Raw genomic sequence first — 8,517 nt, 5'->3', positions numbered from 1 at the left:
CAAAGGAGGAAGAAATGAAATTTCTAGTAACTTGCTAATCAAAAGAGATTATAAAAGATGGCTAACAGTATTACATGTAGACAACTACACAAAAGAGCTGGGTTCATATGTGTGCTTTTGTATTGTAGGCTAATTTATGAATTCCTATGTGCAAATCTCTGCACTAAGCTCTAAAGATACAAATTGTAAAAAAAGGTTTCTCAAACTTTTTAGTCTCGAAACCCCTTTATATTCTTAAAAATTGAGGACATCACAGAGCTTTTATGCAGGTTTGTGTGGGTTAGATTTAATATTTACCATGTTAGAAATGAAAACTGATAAAATTTTAAAATAATTTATTTTAAGATAATAAACTGAATGTTAATAGCTGGTTACACTAATATTATGTTAATAAATGTGAATAACATTTTAATAAAATATTTTATATATAGTATATAGTATTATGGATAATATATATTTTCCAAATGGAAAAGAAATAAGACACTATTTTACATATTTTTGCAAATCTCTTTAAGGTCTGGCTTAATAGATTCTCTATCTGCTTCTATATTCAGTCTTTTGTGATGACTTGTTTTGAGTAAAGTATATCAAGAAAATCCAGCCTCATAAAGACACGAACGAGTATTTTAATAGGCCAATAATATCTTATTATTATTAGGAAAACTTCTGACCTCACAGATCTCCTGAAAGCACCTTTGGGAAGCCAAGGGGGCCATGAACCACATTTTGCATACTCCTGAGTAAGATAAACCTTGCTCTCAAGGAACCCACATTCTAACAGTAGAGAAAACACAGAGGTTTCAGCTGCCAATCGGACCGAAAGCTCCCATGGTGCTAAAGGCACAGCAAAGCAGATGTTAATGTTTCTCCTTTCATGTCACTTCCCCTGATAAAACTATCAGTGTCTGACGTTAAACCATGTGCCAAGCAATAATTTTGGTGGTGAGAGCTTTCTATTGTGGGTCTTCAATAGATGTGGCTGCAGTCCCTGCAGGGTTATTGACAAGGATACGTCTCTACTAGGGCTCCTTCCTAGGATACGTTGATTCCCAAGGCAATGGGCTAGGAGTATTGATATTTCCAAAGCTGGGTCATTGGGCTATCTCATCAGGGTATGGGGGGAGATGGTAGTCAAAGTGATAGAGATGGTTTGACTTGTCTGGCACCTGCTGCTTTCTAGCTGGCTTGTCCTCTGTGTGGCAGTCAGTCAGAATGGCAGACCCCCTTTTCCTCCAGAATTACAAGATCATGGCCTGAGGAACGGGCCAGAAGCAATACCAGTGGCCTAAGAGGTACTGAATTTCATATTTGTGAAATGAGAGACTTATTGAAACTGAAAGGGGATTTTTGTGCACTGGGGAAACTTAGAAGAGATTATATTTTTGGAATTTTTTGCTTTGTTTATTAAAATAGGATGGAGAGTGTTTTGCACAAACACAATGGAAAGGGACCTCTAAGGTCAACTATTCCAACCTGTATCTTACCAAGAATTCCTTCTAAGACATAACATCAAGAGAATGTAAACTCCTTGGAGACAGGAACAATTTTTTTAAATAACGCTAGCACAGTGTTTTGAGTATCATAAGGGTTTCATAAACATTTGGCAAACTGAAATGATTTTCTAACAAGTGATCATCCAGTTGCTGCTTAAAGACTTCTGGTAATAAGGAATACATTGTCTACACAGGATCACAGAAACTCAGATTTAAAAGGGACTTTAGAAGCTAGTATGGACAATTCTCTTTATGGGAAAGTGTTCCTAACTTGCCCTTTCTGTAACTTTCATGACTGCTCCTAGTACTACCTCAAGCCTACCCTGTCTCTAGCTAACGGCTATTGGAATATCTGAAGATTACCAGCAGATCGCTCTCCTGAGTCTTCTCTCCTGGCTGAAGAGCATTTATTTCCTTTAATCCCTCCTTATATGGTGCGATCTCAAGACCCTTCACATCTCGGTGACTCTCCTCTGAATGTACTCTTCTTAAAACAGTATTCCTCCTAAAATGTGGCAACCACAACTGAGGAGAATATTCCATATGGAGAATGCTTGACACTCTAATCTGACCTTTAGAGGCCATGTTCCAGCTATCTACTCAATGCATTCATCTTGTCCTAGAATGTTTATCCAATCTATTTGGAAAACTTTCAGTAATGGAGAACTTACTACACATCTGACAAAGAAAAAACCACTCCATTTTCAAATAGATCTCAATGTTTTGAAGTTTTCTTAATGATTTGTCAGAATCTGCCTTCCTACACCTCTACACATTTGGTCCAAGTTCTAAGCATCTTCAGTAGTAGGTGTTTTAAGTAGTGGGAGCTAGGGGGCTTAGTGAATAGAATAAGGGACTCGGGAGTCAGGATGAATTAAATCTGAATTTTGTTCTAGGCTGTTACTATCTGTGTGACCCCAGAGAAGTCACTTAACCTCTCTGAAACTCAAGTTTCCCCATTTGTAAAATGGACATCATAATAGCACCTACCTCACAAGGTAGGTTGTGAGCATCAAGTGACATATATAAGGCATTTGGCAAACCCTAAAGTGATATATAAATGTTAGATATTATTGATTTTAAAGTAGAAAAAACAAAAGGGGATTACAGTAGTTAGGAAAGGAAGAAAGCTTTTATTTTTATTATTAATATTATTATATTACCTCAGATTACACAGCAGTTTTATCATAAAGATTTGGAGTCAGGGAACTGGGTTCAATTCTCACTTCAGACAATGGTTGTATGAACATGGGCAAATCTTTTTGTTTCCAAGGCAAAAGAGTAGTTAAGGGCTAGGCAACAGAGGTAAAGTGACTTGTCTAGGGTCACACAACTAGGAAGTGCCTGAGGCCCATTTTGAACCCAGATATCCCAGCCTCTAGGCCTGGCTCTCACCACTGAGACAAGTAGTTGCCTCTGGGCAAATCTTTTTAACCTAAAAAGCCCTATCTTTTCCTCATTTATAAAAGGAAGATAATACTTGCATACCTATAACTCACAGTGCTTTATAAGTGATTTGTTCAAGAGCTTTAATGAAGATTACTTCATTTACTTTAATATTCATCTGGTTCATTTTCAAATTTCATAAAACTACTTCAATAGAAAAAGCGTTCTTGCTTTACTCAATTAACAGTTTCTACACATTTCTATTTCAATTAACCAACTCTTTTATTATCTTAAATATCAAATTAGTAATGATTGGAGTGAGGTAGCCCAGTAGAAAGAGCACCAGGGCCCCTAGTTGGGAGGACCTAGGTTTTTATAACTGTCCTCAGCCACTTCCAAGCTGTGTGTTCCTGGGCAAGTCACTTAATCTCAACTGCCTAGCCCTTACCTCTCTTTAGTCTTAGAACTGATACCAAGGCAGAAGGTAAGGGTTTAAAAAAATTTATCCTGTCGTCCTTATCTATCTTTGCTCCAATAAGAACTAATATGATAAGAAATGCTATGTTGGATCAGGTCAGTCTTTCCCCCCCAAGACACTTATGTGGTCACTGGCAGAAAAGATCAAGGCAGGTTCTGTGGGAGACAAAAGATATGTTGCATTAGATAGAGTCTCAAAAGGCAGGGAGGTACCAAAAAAAATCTAACTTAAAACTTGAGTCTGTTATGGATCGCTTGTTCTCTTTTTCTAAAATTTTCTTGAAATTTGTATTTCGAACTTGTTCCATAAACAGGTTTGGAGGATTTCTTCCTAGGAAAAGAAATGATGTAAAACTATCCTTTAAAGCTTCAAAGCTTCTCAAGTTCACCAGAAAACTTAAAGGGGAAGGGGGTATAAAAAAAATTCAATCACTGAAAAGTAAAATATTTTTAAGAATCTGTCTTTGGTGCTGTACTAGAGGGCTGGAATTGGAGTCAAGAGGTCCTGGGTCCAAATTCTGGCTGCCTCTTAGTAGCTGTATGAGCCTATACAAATCTTTCTCTCTTCTGAGTGGAAGTAGATTGTGTTTAAGGGTCTCTGACAACTTTAAAGCTATGATATTATGAAATACTTAAGCTTGTCTATCCTCTTGATCATAGCATTCACCTATAGGTAGTCTTTCTTCTACTCCTATACTTGAGGTGTTACTTCCAGGAAAGCTTGCATTTTTTAATATCTTTCATTTACTCTGAGCAGAATTTGTTCGGACTATCTAGTTAAAGTACCATAGTGAAATTATATCATTCCTGGCCAGTCCACTATGAATCTTAAAAATATCCATTCCCAGATTACATGGGCTAGAGTCCATTTTCTCCTATGTACAATTTGGATTTCTCCCAAATTTATTACCTTGTATGTCTACCATGAAATTCACCTGACATTTCCATGACTCCCTAATTCACAGTCTGCTAAGATGATCAGCTTTGTATTTCACTACCCAGAACAACAGAGTATCATAAACAAATTTAAAGTCTTTACTGTATAGTTGCTTTTGGTAACATTTATTAAGCTATTAAATAGCAGCTCATGCACCAGAACCAAAAATTCCACTTTTTTTAGACATTTAATTCTCACTCCAAAGGCAGGTAAGTGGCTCTGGCCTCAGACGCTTACTAGCTGTGTGACCTTAGGCAAATCACTTAGCCTGTTTGCTTTAATCGACCAGAGAAAGAAATGGCAAATCACTCCAGTCTCATCACCAAGAAAACCCCATGGACAGTACTACGTTCTATGCCATGGAATCAACCATAACGCTCTCACTCACTACAGATGCTCTTTTCTTCTTTGTCTAACTGCAAAGAATGAATTAAAAATTGGAAAAAATATAAAGGTAACAATTATTTCTTCAACATAAGAGATATTAAATTTCTACCATTTTGCTCTCCAACATCACTATTTCTAACTGTGGTACCATGATTCAACTAGCTTCTTATGTTTTAAACCTTGGGATTATCTGCAGATAGGAGAAAAGAGTCCATAAGTCACCGTTCTCTGCAGATTTAATTCCCATCTTAGACAATGGCACACTGTCTGTTACAACTTAAGCATCTCAACACATCTTCCCATCCACTCTATTCCTACTGCCTTCATCAGGCCCTCATTACTATCCCGTGGGATCTATTGCAACAGGTCTTCCTGTCTCCTCTCTCTCTCAATATCAAATACTCCTTAAAAATAGATCTAATCACATCACTCCTCTGCTCAAAAATCTTCACTAGCTCTTTACTGCTTTTCAAGGTTCAAAATTCTTTGCCTGGTATTCAGTCATTAGTGATCTGGAGCTACTGTTACCCTTTCCTGGTTGTATTTGTCCTTAATCCCTATCACAAACTCTACATTTTAGCCAAATCATATTACTGTCTTCCAAACATCCTGTCCTTCTACCACCTCCATGCCTTTATCCATGCTATTCCCTACTCAGTGAATATTCTCTCCTTTCTTCACCTGATGAACTCCAACCTATCCTTTAAAGCTAAAACCAAATGCTACCACCTCCAGGATGCTTCCTCAGATCCTTTGGCCACCCCCTATTCCTGCCTCTCTCCCACTGGAAACAAACTTTTTCCCCAAGCAGTTTGAAAAGTTCTAGTGTGTATATTATTCAGTATCTAATCTCTAATCTCTATTATTGCCACAAAAGTCTTACTTTAATGATTCACAGTCTGGTAGCAAATTTATAGAAAACTATGACATTAGAGTGCAGGCTCTGGCAATCCCTGCAAAGTTAGAAATGTTTTGCCTACAGGACTGGACCAGGCATATTAGAGATCTGAGAACCAACTTAGAGGTGGCTGGAAAAACCTCATTCAGCTTAACAATCATTTATTAAGTACCTACTAAATATGAGTTCTAGGAGATACAAAAATCAAACAAAAACAATTATTTTCTGCCCTTAAGACAAATAAGTATCTACAATAATTTGAGAAGGAGGAAGGCACTAAACAACTGGAGGTATCAAGAAAGCTTTCCATAGGAAGCAGCACATGAATTAGGCCTTGAAGGAAAAAAAAAATGAAGAGGGTACACCGTTCAAACCAGGGGAGCAGCTCATACCAAAACACAAAGCCATGAAAATGGAATGTCGAATTCTGGGATCAAATAGGTCAATTCTGCTAGGACAGGGGTTCCTTAACCTACGACCAATGAACTTACTTGTAATTAACACTGATAATTATATTTCAATATAATTGGTTTCCATTATAATCCTACTTATTATATGCATTAAAAAATTTTTTTTGAAAATAGAAGCTAACTTGCCTGTTAGCTTCATCAGTCCATTCCCAAAAAAAAGCACCCACACATGCGCACGCGCATGCACACGCACACACACACACACACACACACACCCACACACTAAGAATTTCTCTGTGTGGGGGCAGCTGGATGGTTCAGTGGATTGAGAGCCAGGCCTAAAGATGGGAGGTCCTAGGTTCAAATCTGGTCTGACACTTCCCTAGCTGTGTGACCCTGGGCAAGTCACTTAACCCCCAATGCCTACCCTTACCACTCTTCTGCCTTGGAGCCAATACACAGTATTGACTCCCAAGACGGAAGGTAAGGGTTTAAAAAAATAAAATAAAATAAAAAGAATTTCTCTGTGAGAAGACAGGATGTAGGAAGGCAGGTAATGTAACAAAATCTTAGAAAGTTGGTAGGGCAGCGCTAGACTGGGAAAGGCTTTCAGTGCCAAGATGAGGAGTTTACAGTTTATCTTAGAAGCCAAAGGGGAGTACCAAAGGCTCCTGAGCAGGAGAGTGACATAGTTACTATTACACAAGGCCATTAAAGTCAGAATTTAGTTTCCTATTACTCACATGGTTGGAAAAAGTTAAGAGCCTTAGGGCATAGAAGTAACATGATATAAATATGTATGCCAAGCACTGTGCTGAGCACTTTACAAATACTATCTCATTTGATCCTCACAACAACCCTGGTAGATAGATAGGTGCTACTAGTCCCATTTTGCATTTGGGGAAATTGAGACAGAGTTTAATGACTTACCGAAAGTCGCATAACTGGTGTCTGAGACCAGACTGTAACTGATTTCATCCTGATTTCAAGCCCTGTACTCTATCCACTATGCTACCTAGCTGTCTTAAGGAGATTTATTCTGTAGCAACAAAGAAAATAAACTGAAATGGAAAGAAGTTGGAGTTAGGTAAGCTAAGTAAAATACCATCCAGATATGAGATGAAGAGGATTTAGATTAGATTGGTGGTAGTAGGAATGGCAAGGGAGAAACATGACAAATATTTTTAAGGAAAAACTGAAAGGACTTAGTGTACATAAATAGGGTTAGGGATGGGGGTTGGGGGCGGGGGGGGGGGGTAAATGAGGTACAGCTGACTATAGCAAAAATAATAATAATAATGCCAGGAAGGCTAGATAAGAAGCTGGTATGGGTCCAGGGAGACAGAGGATTACAGAAATTCAGAGAGCAGGAGAATTAAGGATAATCTAGTCCAACTCCTAATTTACTAATGAGCAAGATGAGGCAGAAACTAAGTGACTTGCTAATTAATAGCAGAACCAAGACTACATTTCTGGAACTCTAATTTCTAGTACAATGTTCTTCACAATACATTAGACTGCTTCTCACAGATCTGCAGAAACTTTAAAAAAATCAGATATTGCATTCATTCAAGTATTTTTTCCTTGTTTAAGATTCCCCTCACAGTATATTTTAAGAAAATCAAGAAATATTTTCCTCAAAGAACTTTTCTTCTCTCCTTCTAACTCATCCTCCACCTCCTTTTTATACTCTGAAAGACTAATTGCTAGAGCTAGCAGTGGTTTTTTTCCAAACTGAATAGGCTTTATTAGAAGCAAAAAGCAATGCTGGGATTGAAAAGGGGCAAGAAAAATAAGGGAGAATTGCTTGATAAAGGTAAGGGAAAAGGAGACAGGGTTGGTCTGTATTCATTTTAATTTATTTCTCTCCTAGGCTGATGGGTCAGAGTAATCAACTCAATATGATTCTTAATCATTGGAAGGTTAGAGAAGTAAACTAAGAATTCAAGTTAAAAGTATAAAGGTTTGAACTGAGAATGTCAAATACAAGACCCAAATGATTTTTAAGAATTTAGAAATGATTACATGAGTTGATAACAGAAAATTAACAAGTGTCATCTTTAAAAGAGTGAAAAGAACTTTGGAAAGGTAAACTGGATGGAAGAGTGTCCACAAGTGGATGGGGAAAAAAAGGAAAGCATACATCCTAGGCCTGTTACCATAGTTTCATGTGAGGCTCAGGAAGGGAGAGGTTCGAAGACTAGAGCTGCTACCAAGGCAAGCCAAATTACTAGGACTTCTCACAGTACCATAAGAAACCACCTAGCAAGTACCTCTTCCAATATCTGGGTTCTATTTAAAAATTATCTGGATTTTTACAAAATCCTGATGCCAAAATGTGTTATCATGGTGCTATTTAGATGTAACCAATCAAAAACAAATTGTATAAAAATCACAAAGCTTTTATAAGTATATTTTTATACGTTCCATTAAAAAATTTTACTTTACCATTGATATAAATACTAAAGATTTTTGTAGCCAACCTTCAAATCTTTTAAATACAAATACTTTATAATTGGTTTGCTATGT

This window comes from Gracilinanus agilis, chromosome 1 (genome assembly GCF_016433145.1).
Source record: "Gracilinanus agilis isolate LMUSP501 chromosome 1, AgileGrace, whole genome shotgun sequence".
NCBI classification, from domain to species: Eukaryota; Metazoa; Chordata; class Mammalia; order Didelphimorphia; family Didelphidae; genus Gracilinanus; species Gracilinanus agilis.
This window is presented reverse-complemented; position numbering follows the sequence as displayed.